The sequence below is a fragment of the Psammomys obesus genome, unplaced genomic scaffold (genome assembly GCF_907164565.1).
Source record: "Psammomys obesus unplaced genomic scaffold, mPsaObe1.curated_primary_1811, whole genome shotgun sequence".
Taxonomy (NCBI): Eukaryota; Metazoa; Chordata; class Mammalia; order Rodentia; family Muridae; genus Psammomys; species Psammomys obesus.
In genome coordinates this window covers 7,403,887-7,423,351 of record NW_026590859.1, presented here as the reverse complement: position 1 = coordinate 7,423,351, position 19,465 = coordinate 7,403,887, and positions in this window count along the sequence as shown.

Genomic DNA, 19,465 nt, shown 5'->3' with positions numbered 1-19,465 from the left:
TGTGTGTGTGTGTGTGTGTGTGTGTGTGTGTGTGTGTGTGTGTGTGTTAAACCATTCTAAGGGCTTTGTGAAATTTAGACATCGTAAGCAGCGAGGCTCTAAAAGTTAAGAGTCTCCATTGCTGTGTCAGTGTTTGTTTTCCTCCCAGTCCTGTCTGCACAGCTAACATAAAAATTGACCTGGGAGCTAGAAAGCAAAAAAAGGGCTAGCGTGAATGTGGACAGATATCATAAATTTATGTCTTGGGTCAACACAATTTATGCCTGCCTCCTCCTTTGGGACTCCCTTGCCCCCTTGTCTGGCTTTAGACAATGAATTTCCAGGGAGTTTTGCCTTTTGATCGCCCCACTGATCTAATGCAATTGTCCACTGGCAGAAGCGCTGTGAGGTGCAGAATAAAGTAATGAAGTTAATTTGATTTGCACTCCTCACCCATCCTTAAGATCTGCATGTCTTTATTGTATTAGATTTCTAATGAGATTCCCCTGCCCTCTCCCTGTGGGAGATGGGCGCCCTGGGGCTGTGGGAGGGTTCGTCTCAGGAGGGTCCTCCCCACTTACTTCCCATCGTTAATGGGAACGGACCTGCTTGCCCTTGAGTCACAGGGTGATCATATTTCCCTTTCTGGACTCTGGTGGACAAGAAGTTGGGGAGTAGCTTCTGTTGCAGGGACGTGGGAGGAAGAATTCTGGCACTTACAGGAGAAGAAAAATAGGGTGAAAGGTCAATGCTGGACTGAGGTTCACAGAACCCCAGGCAGATTTCCCAGTCCACTCATGACTCCTGAGACAATGCATCCTATCATGCCTATCATGAAGGATTGTCGTCAGAGTGACACATAGTGAGCATCAAGACAGAAAACATGCAGGGCTTTCAAGGCCCCAGACTCTCTGCCGCACTGAAGCAGTTCTCTCTGTATTTGAGGAGCCTGGCTGGCTAGGTACCATCTGAGCAGGACTTAGTGTGGTTTATTTTGGAGAAGCCTTACCTGCCTCTTGTCCCCCTCCAACCTCCCACTACACATCTTGAGCCCCATAAGCCTTTTCCCAAAGGTCTAGTCCTGTGTTTTGCACCCTGTGTGTGTCTGTAAGGATTTTTACCACACCACTGACTTTCTTATTTTTCACAGTGAAATATTTGTCTCCCAAGTGACATCATCCAGCTGGATTACAGTGTGAAATGATTATATTCACTTCAAAAGCTATTCTTGCTGGGTATGGTGGTGCACACCTTTTATCCCAGCACTCAGGAGGCAGAGGCAGGCAGATCTCTGTGTGTTCAGGGCCCTCCAGTGAGTTCCAAGATAGCCTGGGTTATAGGGCTTTGTAAAGAGACCCTGTCTCAAAAACCGAATGAACCAAAGACTGCTCTTGAAACTGGTTCAATATCATTGCTGAAAAGGGGTTGGATCAATGATGTATTTATTATACAGTATGGTGATCCATGTGGGGGGAGCAAGCACTGGTAATTTGATATTTCCAAGTTCACTGCAACAATTAAAAAGGGCTTGGGACTCTTGAGAAGAAGCCTGAACACTGCCCTCAGAACCAGTCTGTTTTCAGCACTGCTCAAACCCCCTAGAATCACGGAGGAAAGGGAAGGCCAAGTGATTGGCATCCTGACGACGTTTCCAGAGGGAAAAGGTAGTTTATATCTAATCTAAGGTCTTTAAGAGGAATCTATCAGCTTTGGTTTGGCTCTCAGTGGACAGGTGTCTGTATCACGGAAGCACCATACATAATTCACCAACAGAGAGCCCCAGAACTTAGCAAGAAAGCTAAATTGCCTGTCACTTGTAGAAAAGGTGTTCCCTGCAGGTCAAGGTTGAGAGTTCTGGTGGACCCCAGTGAGGAAGAGCATATCCAGCCGTCTTTAAACATCAGGGCTGCTCTCAGCTGGCTTGGGCAGCTTACTGTTTACACCTTGAGTTTGCCCGTTCTGCAGGGCCGATTAGCACACCCTCAGTCTGCCAGCAGACGAGAAACAGAGCAGGGCTGCTGGTTTGAATAATCAGAGGATGTTTGGTGGATGTCACATCAGTGGGGACTGGGAGAACCGGGCTGTTTTCCTGGAGAGGTGGACCAAGATGTCCTGTGAGAGGGGTGAGCCACCAGAGCTTACACAGAATACGAAAGCATTCTGTCATTATTAGGGATAGAACCCTGAATCCAGTCCTGGGCAGACCTGATTGAGGAACTCAGTTCGTGAGAGGCAGGTCACTCTCACCTGGCTGTCACTAAGCTATGGCTGTACCTCTCTACTTGATTGACTGATGGCTCATTGGTAGCTTCAAAGTGAAGGTGGCTGGAGTCAATATAATAGAAACAGGGAGGGGGAGGAGAGAAAAGAGGAAGGGGAAAAGGAGAGGGAGAGGCAGGGAGAGACAGAAACAAAGATGGAGGAGAATGAGAATATTGTTTTCAAAGGTGTTTTTTTTTTAAAGTTTTGGGTTTTTTCTTCCTAGTGTTTGGCTATTTTGGTTTTGGTTTTTGCTATTTTATAATAGCCTATATTTTGGAAGCAAATTTTTGTCAAGTATTGCATTGTGTACATTTGCCATTTTTAATAAAATTAAACCACACCTCCTTCAGGTTCCTGAAGTGTTTGGATAGAAATAGAGCTCAGCAACCTTAAGCCAGTCATTGACATGCTCAGATAGGAAAGGCCCCGGGCCTCATGGGAAGGTTGATCATAAGCAGGGAATGGGAGGAACCAGCTCTCAAACGCAGACGTTTCTAAGGTGGAGAAGCAAACTGAGGCAGCTGATGTCGGGGCCGTCACACGCTGCTCCATAAACACTCGGCTAGTTCACCAACTGACGACTCTGCACAGTTTGGGAAAATCCTCAGTGTTTAATGGTTTGAATGAGTGCTAGGACTCTTCAAAATCTGCTGTGCACTGATGACTCCTACATTTGTTCCTCTGCCTGAGTGTTCTTCTGAATCCAGAACTCCTATCAAAGCATCTGTGAGAGGAATGGGTGAAAGGATGGCTCAGTCGGGAAAGCGTTTGTCTCACACTCGTAAGGAACTGAATTTAATACCCCAGAACCTGTGATAAAAGTAAACAAAGCAGTGTGTAGACACCTGTAATCCCATTGTAGAATTCCTGAGCTTTCTGGCGTGTAAGCCTAGCACGCTTCATGAATTCAAGACCTGGAAAAAAAAAAGTGGGTGGCTAAAATTTAGATAACACCAATCACAGCTGCCCTATGACCTCCCATGTGAGCGTATTTTTACATATGCTTGTACACATACACACACTACTGTCTAAAAGACCTTGTCTTCAAAGTTCACCTTTCACCTGTAACAACTTCAGTCTCATGAATGCTTTCCAAACCTGTCCTATAGTCTTGACAGTGATAGTAAACAGCAGATCTAATTTCCAGTTGATCAGGGCCTGAACCTTGAATCCTCTACAGCCTGTGTCTGCTGCATGATGAAGCCCTGTCAGTCATGTTCCAGATGTATCACAGACCACACTTCCTCAGCCGCTCTATCTCCACGCTGACCTAAGCCACCTTCATGTCCTCACGGATCCTGCTGGCCTTTGAGTTCCTTTTCCTCATGTTACCCCCCCAACATACATATAGACACACACCGGCACACACACCGGCACACACACAGGCACACACACAGGCACACACACAGGCACACACATACACATACGCACACCACCACCACCACCACCACTAGCACCTTGCTGTCCCCTAGTCACACAAGACAGTGTGATTCTGTCAGAGTTGGCAAGAGTGTACCGTCTCCTACTTAAACCCAGACACCAAGGGTAGCTCCAAGTGTGTCCAGGATCCTTCTTGGCTTATGCTCATCCTTCTTGGCTTCCCCTCTTCTTTCCCAGTCCAGCCACTCCACTTTTACTGGGCTCCACCAACCTCAGGTCTGGCTTATGCTCATCCTTCTTGGCTTCCCCTCTTCTTTCCCAGTCCAGTAGCTCCACTTTTACTGGGCTGCACCAACCTCAAGTTTCTCAAGGCCTTGGGGCTTTGTAGTGGATTGCCACAAGTGGCCCATGTCACCTTCTCTCTTTCAGCATTTTACTCAAATGATAGCTTCTCTGTGAGGCCACTCTGCTCTCTGCCAGGGTCTACTACATGTCAGTTTCTTACCTTACTGACTCTGCAAACACCCAGAAGGCAGCTGCCAGGATGGCCAGGATCTGGAGTAGAGTAGTGCCTGTTGACAGTATAAATATATCTTTATACATATACATGCAACAACATAGCTGTTGACAGGATAAACATATATTCTTGGGAAATGTTAAGCTCAGATTTGCTAACTTCTACAAGGTATAGTCATTTTAGACATATATTTTAAGAGATATTAAATGTACATGAAACATCTTTTTAGTGTGCAGCTGTGTGCATTTTGTCATTGCAATGAATCATGTGACCTGTCCCTCATTTGAGATAGACAAAAATCCCAGGGCCCTCAAATCCCTCCCCCAGCTCACCTCACCGAAGGCTTCACTGACCTCTGAGGGGGAGATGCCATTGACGTGTTCATCACTCTGCAGGCTTGCCTGTCCAGAAGGTAACCATCCCATCTGTGCATTGTTTTCTGTGGCTTTTGTTATGTAGAAGAATACATTTTAGATGCAGCCCTGTTGAATATGTTAAGATTCTGTTTTGCTCAATGGTGGGTAATATTATACTCTGTGGCCATAACAGTTCAGTTGTTGGTATTTCTAGGATGCCATGAATAAAGGAAATAGGTTATCAGTTTGTATATCACAAAAACAAATCTCTAGGAGAAAGAACAATTTTTAAGTCTTTGTCTCTATGTGAGTATGTGTTCATATATGGTGCCTACAGGGACCAGGAACAGACATCAGATCCCTTGCAGTTGGAGTTAAAGATAATTGTGAGCCTTCTGATGTGAGTGTTAGGAATTGAACCCAGGTCCTTTGCAAGAGCAATACATGCTCTTAACCACGGAACCATCACTCCAGCCCAAACACTCTGTTTATAAGGCATTAAAAAAGGGGGTGTCTTAAAAAATTAAACTAAGCATACCAAAACAACACACAAGAGATATGCCAAAAGAGTTAAAAAGTGACTTTTTGATGAGGGACTTTTTTCTCTACTGTAATTTGTTCAGCTTTTTAAAGCATAGAGATTATGTGCCTTCCTTTAAAAGACAAACTTTATTTCAGATAAGTTAGTGGAGGTGAAATTTCCAGAGGACGTGATTTTAGAAAATAGAAACTTCATTTATTATCCTTTTCATTGACATCACAACCATCTTAGGCCTCTCTCCTTTCACAGGGGAACCATGGATTACCGGATCCAACGAAAAGTTTATGTAACTCAACGGGAGACAATAGATGCTGATGTTAAGATGGTCAATTTACAATTTTCAGCAACAATTTTATTCTTGCAATCAAGACGGCTGCTGCTTTAAGAAATGAGGGCCTTCCTGTGGCTTATGAAGTAATAGATCATATATAAATAGGCTGTTTGCTCTCAGTGCAGATGCCATCATTACTAACTACTTTCGGGCTCTTTGAGAGCTAAATAATTCGGTAATGCATCATTGAACATTTAGTTGCTTCATAGCAGATGGTTTCAGGGGCCCATCTGCTCACAGTGATGTTTTCAACAAGCCCCCTTCACCTTCACCAAGAGGTTTGGAAGCAGCAGGATATTCATTCTGCACTCCATGCGCTTCGTCTTCGCTCCCATGTTGAGGGAAGAAGGCCGACATCTCTCTCCCAGCCTCCGAAGGGAGATGTTGGACTATGGAAGAGGACTGATGTGTAAGGCAAACTCAGGAAAGAGCTCCTGAGTTCCAAGAAATTGTAAATATATTCGAAGAGTGTGTGCCTGTGTGTGTGTGTGCCTGTGTGTGTTTCTCTCTCTCTCTCTCTCTCTCTCTCTCTCTCTGTGTGTGTGTGTGTGTGTGTGTGTGTGTGTGTGTGTGTGTGTGTGTGTGTGTATAACTGATTGCTTTGCCTGGGCTGTCTTAAGTATGAGGTGTATTCTGTAGTTTATTCTGTTCAGTTATTCCTGCCCCTGTTATTTTCAGAAGCATAGCCAGTTTCTAGCTGGTTTTCTGAGATGAAGAATATATTCTCCTTGCCTTTGAGGACATGGGGGAATCCCTGAGGCAAGGTCAGGGTGAACACATGAAATACATGAGGGCACTCCAGCTACAGCCATATGGATGAGAGCAAACCGAACACAGTACCTGAATGCTGAGGGGATGTTCGGGTGAGTGTTTTGAGAGCAGGGCTAGTTTTATTCCACAAATCCCAAGTGCCCCATTACCTATGTGCTCATGGAAATCTGCAGTCACTGCAGGGGAAACAGAACGGGGAATGTGATGAATAAGACATGCTTGGTGGCTGCCCTGGAAATATGTAGAACTTTCCCTTCAGATGAGAAGAAAGGCAAAGTTGGCAAAGAGGAAACGCAGGTATGGAGAAGAGGCCGTTCTCAAAGGATCACGAGAAATCAGCCCCTACACATTGAATGCACAGATTCAACACTGAACAGTGTAAATACCTTCCCACAAAGTACTGATCTTTAGGGAGCTGCTCGGCTTGTGAGCAAAGGAACAATAAAGAGACTGCTGTTCTGACACACAGCTCCTCTCTCATGCAGTGCTGAAAGATGAACAGCCCTCGGCTCAAGTACTTACATTTACTTTTCTAAAAGGCACACATGGATTCAGACTAGACACCGAAGGCCAACTGTCATGTGTCAGAGAGTGGCATCGAGGGATTTTATGTATGTATTTGCATATACATGTGTGTGTGTGTGTGTGTGTGTGTGTGTGTGTGTGTGTGTGTGTGGTAAGGTCAGAGGTCGACATCAGGAGTCTTTCTTAGTCACTCTCTACTTAATGTTTTGAGGCAGGGTTTCTCTCTGAACCTTGAGGTCATTACTTTTGCTGGATGGGCCACCCAGTGAGTTCTGAGGTTCTGTCTGCGTCTACCCCCATCCCCATCTAGCCTCAGTGGGCATTTACACCAGTTCTGGGGGGGGGTCCAATTCAGGTCCTCATGCATGCACATCACACTGTCAATTGAGCCGTCTCCCAGCTCTTTATCCATTATCTTCTTTTCGTAAGAAATATTTGAATATTTGAAAAGTTCTGAGACTCTGGCCTACCGAAGCGTGTCACTCACTCTGTGTGGTTATCACTGCTGTTGTGCCTCGCCTCTCACGCTACCTCATTTCTTTGTAGTGGGTGGTTAGTAACTACCTACTGACCACCCACAATTGAGCCAGGTTAGTGGCAGGTGTCCATTCTTCAGCATCTTCCTGGGCTTTAGCTGAAACTTCTCTGTTCAATGAGTTCTGTGTCGCCAAGCCGCAGCGTGAAGGAGTGGCCTGCCTCAAAGCACTGCTTGCTGCTGCCCGCATCAATGTCATCTTGATTATCCTGTGAGGAATCGCCACTGACATTGACTGGACTGCCACTCCTCCTTTTGCTGTCGAAGCAGAAATGCTACTGCGATGTTTGCTCTGCTCGAGAACGCTTTAGAATTCGCGTAATTGAATCCAGCTCTCTCGCTGAGGCATGAACTGCATGCTTAAGTTCAGCCAGCTCTGTTGGCTCTATGAGGAGCCCAAACAAAGTCTTGTTCCTTGTCTCAACGTAGTCTATTCTAATGAGAAAAAAAATACAGAATCGTGGGACACAAACTAGGACGATCAGGGAGTGTGCCACAAAGGACGGACACCATTCCAGCCCAGGATCCAGGAGAGGAGAAGGCCTCAATCAGAAAAGCATCATCTTGTATTTTCAAGGACTCAGCTAAAACTGAGAGTTCTTTAAATCAGGGGGAGGAAATGGAGAGACAGAGAAGCTTCAGAGTTGGAGGGACTTTAAGGGGCCTGAGGTTGTTTTCCTGCACTGGATTAAACTTGGGGACTTGCCCACTTACCCGAACTTTCTACCCAGCGGTGCAACTTCTGTTCCCAACCAGTGACCGGGTCCTTTTGAAATATTTATTATTTGTTTATCTACTTAACGTGTGTGAATGTTTGCCTGTAGGTATGTGCAGGTGCACATGGAGGCCAGAAGGGGGTGACAGACTCCCCTGGAGCTGAAGTCGCAGGCAGCAGGGGAGCCACACAGCATGGAGCTTAGACGGGGAGGGATGCCAGTGGAAGCTGCAGGATCTACTCTGTTACATGCAGCTCAACAAAGCAGAACTGAGCGCAGCCCAGCGGCTGGCACAGCCAGAACTGGCAGAGAGCCAGGCCTCTCCAGGGAGCGATAGAGGCCCCGGAGTAAGGAACGCTTGCTCGCCCCATTGTCTTGCAGCTGAAATGAAGATAACCAACCAGAACTGACACTTGGCTTCGGAAGCTACTGCTATTGCTTCAAAACTAAAAGGATTTAGTGTTTTTTAAGCAAGCATGGTAGCTCATGCCTGTAATTCTCAGCCCTCTTGGGGCTGAGGCAGGAGAATTGCTGTGAGTCTAGCCATTCCTCTCCAAGTAGCTTTTGGTATTTATTACAGTGATAGAAACTAAGATTCACTCACATTTTAGTGAGAAGCAGCAGCGACTTCTAAGTGTGAAGTTAGAAAGTCTTTAAGGGTTACTGGGCAGTCACGGGAATTATATGAACAAGGAAAGACCCTAACTTTGGTCTGTTTTTCTCCTTACTGCCTGTCAAACTGCAGGGGAGTTAAGTTGGAAAAATCATGTTAGAAAAACACTGAAGAAGTTGCATCTATTCCTCTTTTTTTAACATCTATTTTTTATGTGTTTATTATGACAGGGATCCCACTTGGGGGAGGTCAGGGGTCAAACTCAGGTCCCTAGGCTTGGCAATAAGTGAGTCATCTCAGCTGCCCCTGAATCAGTCTCTCTAAGCCGGCATGACCGGTTTCAGATGCAGTCCTGGCAGGAACCCCTTCTACATCAGCCCTCCACAGGGAAGGAACCTTTCGGATGCAGCACAGCAGAGCCCAGACCCCCTCGACCAAATGCTATCCTGTCTGTCAGAGCTACCCACCAACCTGGACCTCATGCAGGCATCTGGCAGCTTCCTTTCTTGTTCCTTTCTCTTTAAGTCTGTCATTGTTGTTTAACTTTAATTTGCGCGTGTGTTTGCATATGGTGGGTGAGTGTGGGCACATGGGCATGTGTCATGCATGTGGAGGCCTGACAACAACCTTTGGAATCCACTGAAGCTTCTGGGATGTGCATTCAGGCCATGAGGCCTGCACTGCGAACACTTCTACCTGCCAAGCCACCTTACTACCCTCATTTGATTTTTAATATCACATTAAAAAATATGATCTACAAAATTAAATGTATTTGTCCTACACAATGTATTTTAAATATATACATATCATGCACTGTTTAAACCAAACTAGCTGTTACATTTTAAACTTTTTTTTTTTTTTTTTTTTAAACAGGGTGTCTCTGTATATCCCTTGCTATCCTGTAATGCACTCTGTAGACCAGGTTAGCCTCAAACTGAAACTCTGAGATACACCAGCCTCTGTCTTTCAAGAGCTGGGATCAAAGATGTGCACCACTACCACCCAGCTTATTTTAAACATGTTTTGTTTTTTTGAGACAGGGTTTCTCTGTGTAGCCCTGGCTATGCTGGATACACTCTGTAGACCAGGCTGGCCTCAAACTCACAGAGATCCACCTGCCTCTGCCTCCCAGAATGCTGGGATTACAAGCATGCACCACCACTCCTGGCTTATTTTAAACATTTTTAATATAGTATTTGTTTGAGCCAGGGTCTCTCTACGTAGTTTGGCTGTCCTGGACCTTATTATGTAGACTGGCAGGCCTCAGATTCACAGACATGCATACTGCATGCCTCTGACTCCCAAGTGCTGAGATTGAAAACGAGCTCTTTCACAGCCATTCTTCCTGTTTGAGATGTTGTGTCTTTCACCATCTCGCCAGTAACTCCCACTTCTGTGTTTTGCATCACTGCATTTAATACATACAGCTGAGGTCACATGAGTGCTCGTGCTCGCAAGGCATTTGTCTCTCCATGTCGTGCTGTTAGGTTTTCTTGGCACCATAGCTGGAACAAAATGGCACAGATACCAAGTTTTGGGAATGGTCATCTATCTTTCTATGTCAGTTTTTGTGTTTTATTTTTGTACACAATAAAATTTTTTGTCTTAAGGTAGCTGGAGAGATGGCTCAGTGGTTAAGAGCACTGACTGCCTTTCCAAAAGATCCAGGTTCAATTCCGAGCACCTACATGTCAGCTTGGAGCTGTCTGTAACTCCAGTTCCAAAGAATCTGACACCCTCATACCAATACACATGAATAAACTAAATAAATTATTTTAAAAAGAATATTTAAAAAAAGATTTTGTCTTACAAGAATCTCTAACGGTCTGTTACACGTTATCACTTTCACACAGTTACTTTGCATAGCACTTAAAAGATGTGTCAAAATCGCTTTCTTTACCAAGTTTGTGCAAAATGATCTACATATTTGTATTTCAGACTACAGATATCAAAAAGAAGGCACGAGAAACATCCTTTTCTTATAACTAGAAAGAAGCTAGTTCATAAAAAGTCACCATCCCTAAACCTTGAGTAAAGCAAGTGTGTCAGCTCCTGAGTTGCTTAAATAACAAAATAACAGAAACACATTGTGTCCTTGCTGTCTTCAGGTTGGTTCCTCTGAGCACCAGGATGGAGGCTCTGCCCTGAGCCCCTCTCCATGCTTCTGGGGCAGAACTGTCTTCCTCCTGCTCTTTTCCTTATCTTAAAAAAAAAAAAAAAAACAGCGTCTCTCCTTTTGGGATAGATTGAATAGCCATCGAGGTTTCTTCAAACTGACGTCTTAAATCATGTGTTTAAAATCATCTGCACACTACAAAGGTGTAAATTGTTCCACAGGCATGTAAATTCCACAGGACCTATCTTAAATGATTCAGAACCTGGATTGAGTTGCAAGGCAGTGCCCACGATCTTGCTGCCAGCAGCATTTCAACTGCTCCCTGACCCCTAGGGCTTGCTACTTGAAAGACACCACAACCTCCAGACAGGACTGAGAAAGGGTCGTTCACTGTCTTTGCAAATCCAAGGACTACCTGTGGAGAGCTGTTCAGATATGCCATGCCCAAGCCCCGGGTAAAGGACAAGTGAAACGTGAGTGTCAGTTACTGTCTGTGCTAGTTTGAGTCTGCCTGGAGTCTCCGTGCATGGTGGCTTTGAGTGCTTCCTCACAGATTCGTAGTCAAATGAGCAGCTTTTAAAATAACCGAGGAATTAACTCAACATAGATTTACTTGATTTGTCCAAATAATTGTCACACCCCACCCCCCCGACTCCTTTTGTTGGGTGAGGATAGATATTTATGGCATGGTGTGATGACAACGTGGAGGAAAGGATCATGGAGCGAGCATAAGCATTTCTCACCATCACTGTCCCAATATCATTTCCTGTAAGAAACTGTCACTCTGTGGCGAGCATTCTGAAAGCACTTGCTCTTCCGGAAGACCCAGGCTGGCTCCCTAGTACACACTGGTTGATTCACAACCACAACAGCAGCCCTGACCGATCTGATTCTCTGTGCTTGCTTCCAGGGGCACACATGCAGATGTGCTTAAATCAAAATAAATTTAAAAGGGGGGGGGGCACATGCAGATGTGCTTAAATCAAAATAAATTAAAAAAAAAAAAAAAAGAAACAAAGCTGCTACTTGGGCCAGTGAGATTTGCTCAGCACAGGAGGGCATTTGTAACTAAGTCTCATGACTGGAAGTTGATCCCCAGATCCCATAGGATTAGAGAGAGGTGCAGAGCGAGAACAGACTCCTTCAAGTTCTATGCCCCGCCCCCTGCACACAGAAGGATAGAAATAAGTATATTTAAAAAAAAACTCTTGTCTCTCCAGTCTGGTTACTAATGCACAGTGAAAACTTGAAAATGAGGCTCAGATAACCCTTTACCGAGAGCTTTTCCAGTGATCTACAGAAAGAGACCTAATTATATTTATGCCTCATTGATAATTTTGTATTCCCTTAGAATATGTTGACTACATATTTGAAGTTTTCTAGTGAAAAAACATGCCCTTTGAACAAAAAGCAGCCCTATCGGCAAATGACTGACTACATTCACAAAATGACTAAATTATAGTGATTAAATCATAGGCAATTGAAGCGTTTCCTTACAGTAGGAAATTGAGCTCCTGCCTGTGTATGGTTGGTGATACTAGCTGCTCATTTTAGCCCCGGGCTCAGCGTTTGACTGTCTAAAAATCAGCGGCATTCTGCTGTCTTCCAATAAAACAAGGGAAAAATATACACAGCTGGGTTAAAACAACATGTTCTTCATCGGAAACAGAAACTGATTGTCACGTGTGTACGTCCCAGAGCAGGAAAAGCCAGTTGCTGCTCACAACCGCGCTGCCAGATGGCGGTGGTGCCTGAAAGCTTGAATACCTTCCGGGGAGGTGTGGAGCTGCTCGCTTTGGAGAGCCCAGCTGTCGGCCCAGGCTCACCCTGTCTCTTTGTTCAGAGGCACGGTCTGAGGACGCTAACCTCTGAAGGCTAAGGCTCTCCCCGCACCTCCCTCCTCGTCCCTGTTGCGTTCCATTTAGCCACACTGCATCGCCAATGAGCTCTGACGTTGCCGCTTTCCTCCCTAACATATCCAGTCTCTCGACATTAGCGAGAAGGAATCAGAGTCATTTGCTTTTCAGTCTACAGTGCCCCCCGGTCCAGAGCCGCTGGAGAGGGTGACACCATTGAGGAGCCTGCTAATCCTAACGGCCCTGGGGCCTTTGCTCTAAAAGATCCAGCAAGCAAGCATGCCAAGTGCTATCTGTAGACAGGTAGTGTCATTGTCCGGAAAGAGCACTTACGGTGCTGCGTCCGCACCGTGAATTGTGAGCTCGAAAACAAGTTGGAAAAGACCCGTGGCAAGAACAGTTGTCAGTCCGGATCACAGTCCGGCTCTGCGCTCCCCGCAGGAGAGGGGCCGACCCACTCATCCTCCTCTGCAAATGCGTGAGGACAGGGTTGAAGACGGAACAATACAAGACACGTCACCCTAATGATCGTGCACGCAGAGGGATGAGACAGACAGGGCACAGGGACAGCAGAAGAGTCACTTTGCAGTTCGCCTGGGGCCAGGTCTCTTTCCAAACGCAGAGACAAAAATGCCTTCCTGGTGATAAATACAATCCTTAGTTAGGTGAGATGTACAGAAAACCCCACTCTATAGCACACGATTAAATGGACCCTGAAAGTCTCTGGATCCAGCTCATCTGCAGAGGCATCACTTAAAAAAAAAAAAAGTGCTGTTTCAATGAAATTATGCATTCTCCATTAATAAAAGTATGACCTCTGTTCTTAAATGTTAAATAGCTATTGTCGTAACTGCCTTATTATTCTCCAATAGTGGTCTCAAATAAAACACAAGACAGATGAATTCTGATTTCCTTGCCCAGTGAAGTATGCATGTCTCTCTCTAGTAGCCACTTGAGATATAATTTAAAGTTTTGCATTGATATGGGTTCCATTGTGCTATTTTTTTCCTATTTTTTCTTCCTAGTTTATTTACAAATTTTCATTGAAAATGAAACATTTAAGATCAAAAAAGTGCTGATTTGTAAGGATATAAGTGTGGTTTGGTAGCATAAGCTTTAAAGAGCTATTATCTTGATAAAATATTGGCTTCAAATTTTTTTATGAAAATATACAATTATCACCAAAAATCTTTAATTATTAAAAAAACTCAGACTATTCCTTTCTGAGAAAACAGTTTTATCTTTACTGTATGGCTAGTTGGAATTTTTATTACTATTTTGTAGTTACTAAAGTATCTTTTTCATCATGAAATACGATATTATGACTTACCAATGTCATACATAAACCATGTCTGTGCCAAGGCAACACTATTTTTATAGTAGCAAGTTTGAACCATATTTTATCATTAGATTTCTTCTGTGCCTTGGTGTCCTATTTGTACAAAACAGAACTTTTTAAGGGCTGGAATCTGAATGAAGCTCTTATGTTAGTTGCTTAAAACATTGAATGTATCAACTTGAAGGAACAAAAGTCTAGGGTTGTATAAGACTTTTAAATATGAAAAGCATTCTTTTCCTTCAGAGCAATGAATATATTTTAAGTTTGGAGCTGTTGTAGAAGCAGGCATTTCCTCCCCTGTGGCTGCGAATACTGGAAAACATCATGTGGGCAGCAGAGGAGAGTTGGAGGGTCCTGGAGCTGTTTGCCTTTCTTCCTGTTACCTGTAAAACCCTGCTCACCTCTGGTGGCCGGCACTCCAGCTCTTAAATAGGTTGGCCTGCAGCCCTGGAAACCCTGTAACCTCAATTTTTAAAAGGGATGCTTCCCGGACCTCCTTGGGCTGTGACATTATTCCCTCTGCCTTCCAAGTTAAGAAAATTACTTTTAGCAGGTCATAGTAGAGGCAGGATTATTACATAATTGGAAGAAGCATATCCCATTCTTCAGGAGGCAGACAGCGTTATGGAGGTGTGCGTGGACGTGTTTTCTTTCTTCTCCCAGCACTTACACCGGGGCCCTGTGTTCCTTTTGGATAAAGACAAGGCTTCTCAGCACCTATTTCGCCTCCAATTTAATGAAGTTGTTAAAGTAGCAAGACTGACAGGTTAATTATCCTTTATAAAAGGGGGACAAATTGAACTGTGTCTTTCCATCATTTTTTGATATATCCGGAAGCTCCGGAGGTGCCCAGACGTGGCTCTGGTGAATAGAACAGCTAATCCACTCTGCAATTCCTCCCTGACCCTGCTCTCCCCACCGGGGACTCGCTATATTGCAGTTGGTTTTTGTTTCACATTCAACAGATCCCACTTTATTATAAATTCACAAGGGTTTTTTTTTCTCCCTCTCTCCATATGTTGGCTGACAGCTCCCCTGAAATAACTGATGGCTAAATTTAAACTCTGATGAAAATTAACCCAAGTGTTAAATGCAAACAGGAGCTGCTTGGAAGAGAAAAGAGTTATCATGGTAGATGCCAAACAGTGGAAAATGTGTGTAAATTAATGGAACCTCGCTGGTGACAAGCCGTCAGGCAGTTTGATGGCTCTTGCTAGCATTTTAGTCCCACTGAAGTTGGCCAGAGGGCAGAATGGACAAGTCCTGCTTTTCAAAAAGACCACGGGAAGCTTGACAGTAGCGCTAACCAGATCATCAAAAGTTCATGGTCAAATAAGAGATTTTTTTTTTTTTTTTTTTTTGCAAAGCTTTGCACTAAACAGAGTTTGCAGACAGGAGAGCAATGGATGAGACATCAAATTGCAAAATGATCAAGAGAAGAGACGAAGCCAGTAGGAAGCGATTTTCAAAAACAAACTGGCTGATTTTAAAGTTCATATTGAGAAACTGGCTTTGTTAAGCATAATAAGCATTTGGCTTAGAACATTTATTTCTCCTCAGGAACGTGTCTCTCACGATAGGCGTCTTTCACAGAAGCGATAAGTGTGCTTCTCAACTTCTTCAGATTAAAATATGTAAAATAAGCACTTTAACTAAAACTCATTAAGAAGAAACAGAAGTCTAAGCAAATATGACTTTGTTTCCTGTGACATACATATGACACTCAGCATAATTTAAGGAAGAAAAGTTCAATATTCCATTCTTGAGGAAAACACCATTTTGCTCCTTGAAAACATATCATATTTAATAATGTGCGAGTATGATGTGATATTAGTCAGGATACAATAGGCAGGGCATTGGCCCATGAAGTAGGAGAACTGTGTTTGCTCTGGTCTCAGTATGTCAACAGCTCTGCGGCTTGAAGAATAAGCCAGGCTCAGTTTGCTTATCTGTTAAACAGGACAAATAGTAATCAGACCAAGTGATGAAAGAAACTCCCACAGGCTCAAGTTTACTGTGAAGGTGCCAGAGATGGACCCTTAGCACAGAAAGTGAGGTCTAGGGTCACAAAGGTGCTGGGTCCACTCTGTGCTGCTGGCCTGTGGTGTGAGCTTAGTGAAGGCAAAAAGGGTCACCTGGCTCCCTTCCAGGTGGCTGTGAAAAGTCACATAGGATAGTGAAAATTAGATGTGTCCTTCGTAAGCTGTGATATCCTACATGGCTCCTAATTTCTACCTTGTGGTTTCCCCTTCACCTGCAACCCACACTTGTCACCTCCAGGCCCCCAGCCTCCTTTGGTGTACCTGCCTTCTGCAGCCTCCAGTAGTCTGGGATTAGAAGCAGAGAATTGAGAAGATTGGGGTTGCAAAGGGTCAGCATGTCAGAAAAACAATGAAATGCGCTAAGTACAAATTTAAGTCCCTAAAGCTGAGAAGTGACACGGTATGGGTTTTGTTCTATGACTGAGTGACAGGTATCTTGAGCCACCCCCTCCCCCCTCGTTCTTTCTGCATGGCAGAATGCTGAAAGTGATGGCTGCAGGTAAAGCCCACTCTTTAGAGCAGCTGCCTCCAGATTCAGCAGAAGTCATGGTTTTCTGGGGCCTCTTCACTCCTGCTCCTGGGAATGCAGGATATATTCATGGTGTCAAGCAAACCCCAGGTGGGGTAATCTGCCAATAGTTGGGGTTTTCGAACCAAGGTTATTATATGTTGACATCCAACCTCTGTCTGTTTCCAAATGTGTCATCTCAGAGTGATCTCTGCTGAGAGTCAGTCTATTTCTTCCTCTTATAAACATTTATTTTTATGTATGTTTGTGTGTTCTATGTGTGTTCAGGTCCCCAAAAAGGCCAGAACAGGTGTCAGGACCTCTGGAACTGGAGTTACAGAAGGTTGTAAGCCACCCACTTGGGTGATGAGAAGTGAACTTCCGTCCCCTGGAAGAGCCTCCCGTGTTCTTAACTGTGGAGCCATCACTCCAGCCCCCAAGCTACTGATTTCTCCTCCTCACTCTGGTTCATGTGTCTGTGTGGGCCTACCAGCTGCTCAACGAAAGCGCTGCTCATCTGAGGCCTGGCAGGGTCATAGGGAAGGGTACACGCTCTTGTTCTTCCAGAACTGAAACATAGTACACCCAAACCCAGAAAGGGAAAAAAGCCACGATTGTATTCACTCAGTAATCTATTTGTTGGGATGTATCAGAGAGACTCATTAGTACAAAAAAAAACAATAGCTCTGTAAAATAATTTTTATGTGTTTATCACTGCGAAATGTTTGTTATGTGGAATCAGCAATTCTGCCTGATTCCACCACCTGCTCACCTCCGCCGAGCTCTAAGCAATTTCCTTTTCAGATATGCAATGAATGAATTGGTATCTGGACAAGCCTCCCAGCCATGGCTGTTCTTTTACTCAAATGCTCTCAGAACAAGCACCTGCAACTGTGTCTAGAAGGCACAGTTTTTGTTTTGTTTTGTTTTTCCACAAAGCAGCCAGGAATACCTTTTCGGTGTTTGCTTATTTTATTTCTTGAAAGGGTCTCATTGTATCCCAGGTTGGCCTCCAAGTCACTCTGCAGCCAAGGCTGATTTTGTACCCCTTGATCATCCTGCCTCAAGCTCCTCCACCGCAGCCACCACCCCTGTGTTTCCATTTATTTTCTTAGTTTCTCTTAGGCCCTGCTGCACTTGAGGAGCCTCACATGCCATTGTCCAGTGTGTTCTACACCCAGCAAGGTATGAGGGGTTCTGCCACCAGGCAGAGAGAGGGCCAGGTGCCAGGGAGCCCTGGAGAGATGGCTCAGGAGTGACTGAAGGCTGTTGACATCTGGTGGCCCGGTGGTGGCCTCTTGCCAGGAGAGCAGGAAGGGGTTTTCATCCTCCACACACTCATCTCCACAGCACAGCGTGCATTAATTGGTCCTCTCGCCGGCTCTCACGGCAGGGGAGGCTGAAGATTGGCAAGGCTGCCTTGCTGCCCGCCTGGCCAGAGTCGGGGTCCCAGGGCACCCGGTGTACAGAAGGGTCCCCAGCTTTGCAGAAAGCTAGCTGCTGACTCAGCACTCGCCAGCAGGGTGACAGCAGAGCCTGGGACCTTCTGTGAAGTGAAACTTGGCACTAGCCAAGAGCTGTTTTTAGAATCACAGCCATGACTCATTGGCAAGTAGGGAAAGGAAGCATTTAAGAAAGAAAACAACTTTGTATAATTAACATGGTTTTTGTTATGAAGATTTTTCCTTGGTTGTTCTTAAAATCTTTCGCTTGTAACAAAGTTGGGAGCTGGCATTCTTCCTCCCCACAGCTCTCAGCCAGGATCATTTCAGTTGCATTGGCTCAAACATTCCCTTTTTACTCCGCTATATTCTGTAGAATACTTAACTGACGAACTAACTTTGTCTATTTCTCTGTACACTCAAAACTATCCTTATCTGCTTTTTGTATGTAATACAAACACACAACCCACACCAGCGCCTGTGGCCTCTGTACACAGCCGTGACACACCTGGTGTCCCCCTACAGACCTCCACTGTCTGACATGGGTTAGCCATCCCATAATGCTGTCTGGTCAGGTGATTTGGAGGCTTCTGAGGGGCTGCTAACCTTTCCATCTCAGATGTGGGCACACGCTGATGGCCTTGGGTCATATAAATGTGTGGTTAACTATTTGTGGGCTTAAAGAATACATCTGCACATATATGCACAGATTGGAGGAGGTGTGGACTCCCTTCTAACCAATCAAGACTGCCTTTTCCTGAGCGTCTCTGAAACAACAAGTCATTAAGTAAAACACAAAGCCACCTAGGTAACAGGTGATAGATTTGAGTCTTTCAGTGTTTCACTTATCCACGAGAACGATTATCCACAGTAGTGTACATCACTCTTACATGAGGGATTTAGCGGTGGTGTGTGGTATGAAGTGCATTTTTTTTTTTTTTTTCAGAAAGAGAAAGCTGGAAGGGGACCGTGAGCATGGACTTCAATGCTCCAAGCTGTGCCACTTCCCTTGACTCAATTGCCTTTCTCAGTCTTTCAGGGTAACACACATTTATTTGACCTTGGCCTTGAGAGAAAATTCAGACAAGTTGGGGTCTTAGCCCAGACCAAAGATGGGCTTTTTAGGAACATCTTGGTATATTTTGGACAGCTTTTCATTAAAGAAGCCCAGTTCCCAGTGGGACTGCTTGGTTGGTAACATACCTACCCATCTGAGGCCCGTGGTAGCCACCATGTCCCTTGAGACAGGCTAGCTGGTGAGGGACTCCAAAGCAGAGATGGCTTAATTGGATTTGACTACATCCAGCCTTGCTGGAAGCAAAAAATCCAACCCCTGATCATTTACTCAGGCTCGAATATTCCAACTGTGCCTATATCTCTATACTACTTCATACCAAATCTTTTTTGTTTAGTACAGACCACATTTAAAACGAACAAAAGCATGTTTCTATAAGCCACTAGAAAGATGTATAACATATCATCTACTTGAAGTTTAGCATATTCTAAACAGTGAATCCATTTACTGCTCACAGCAACCCTTTGAGGTAAATATTATTGTTGACATTGTAAATAAGAAAACAGGGGTTCAGAGAATTAAATAAGTCAGCCCAAATCACAGTAAGTGATCATATCCAGA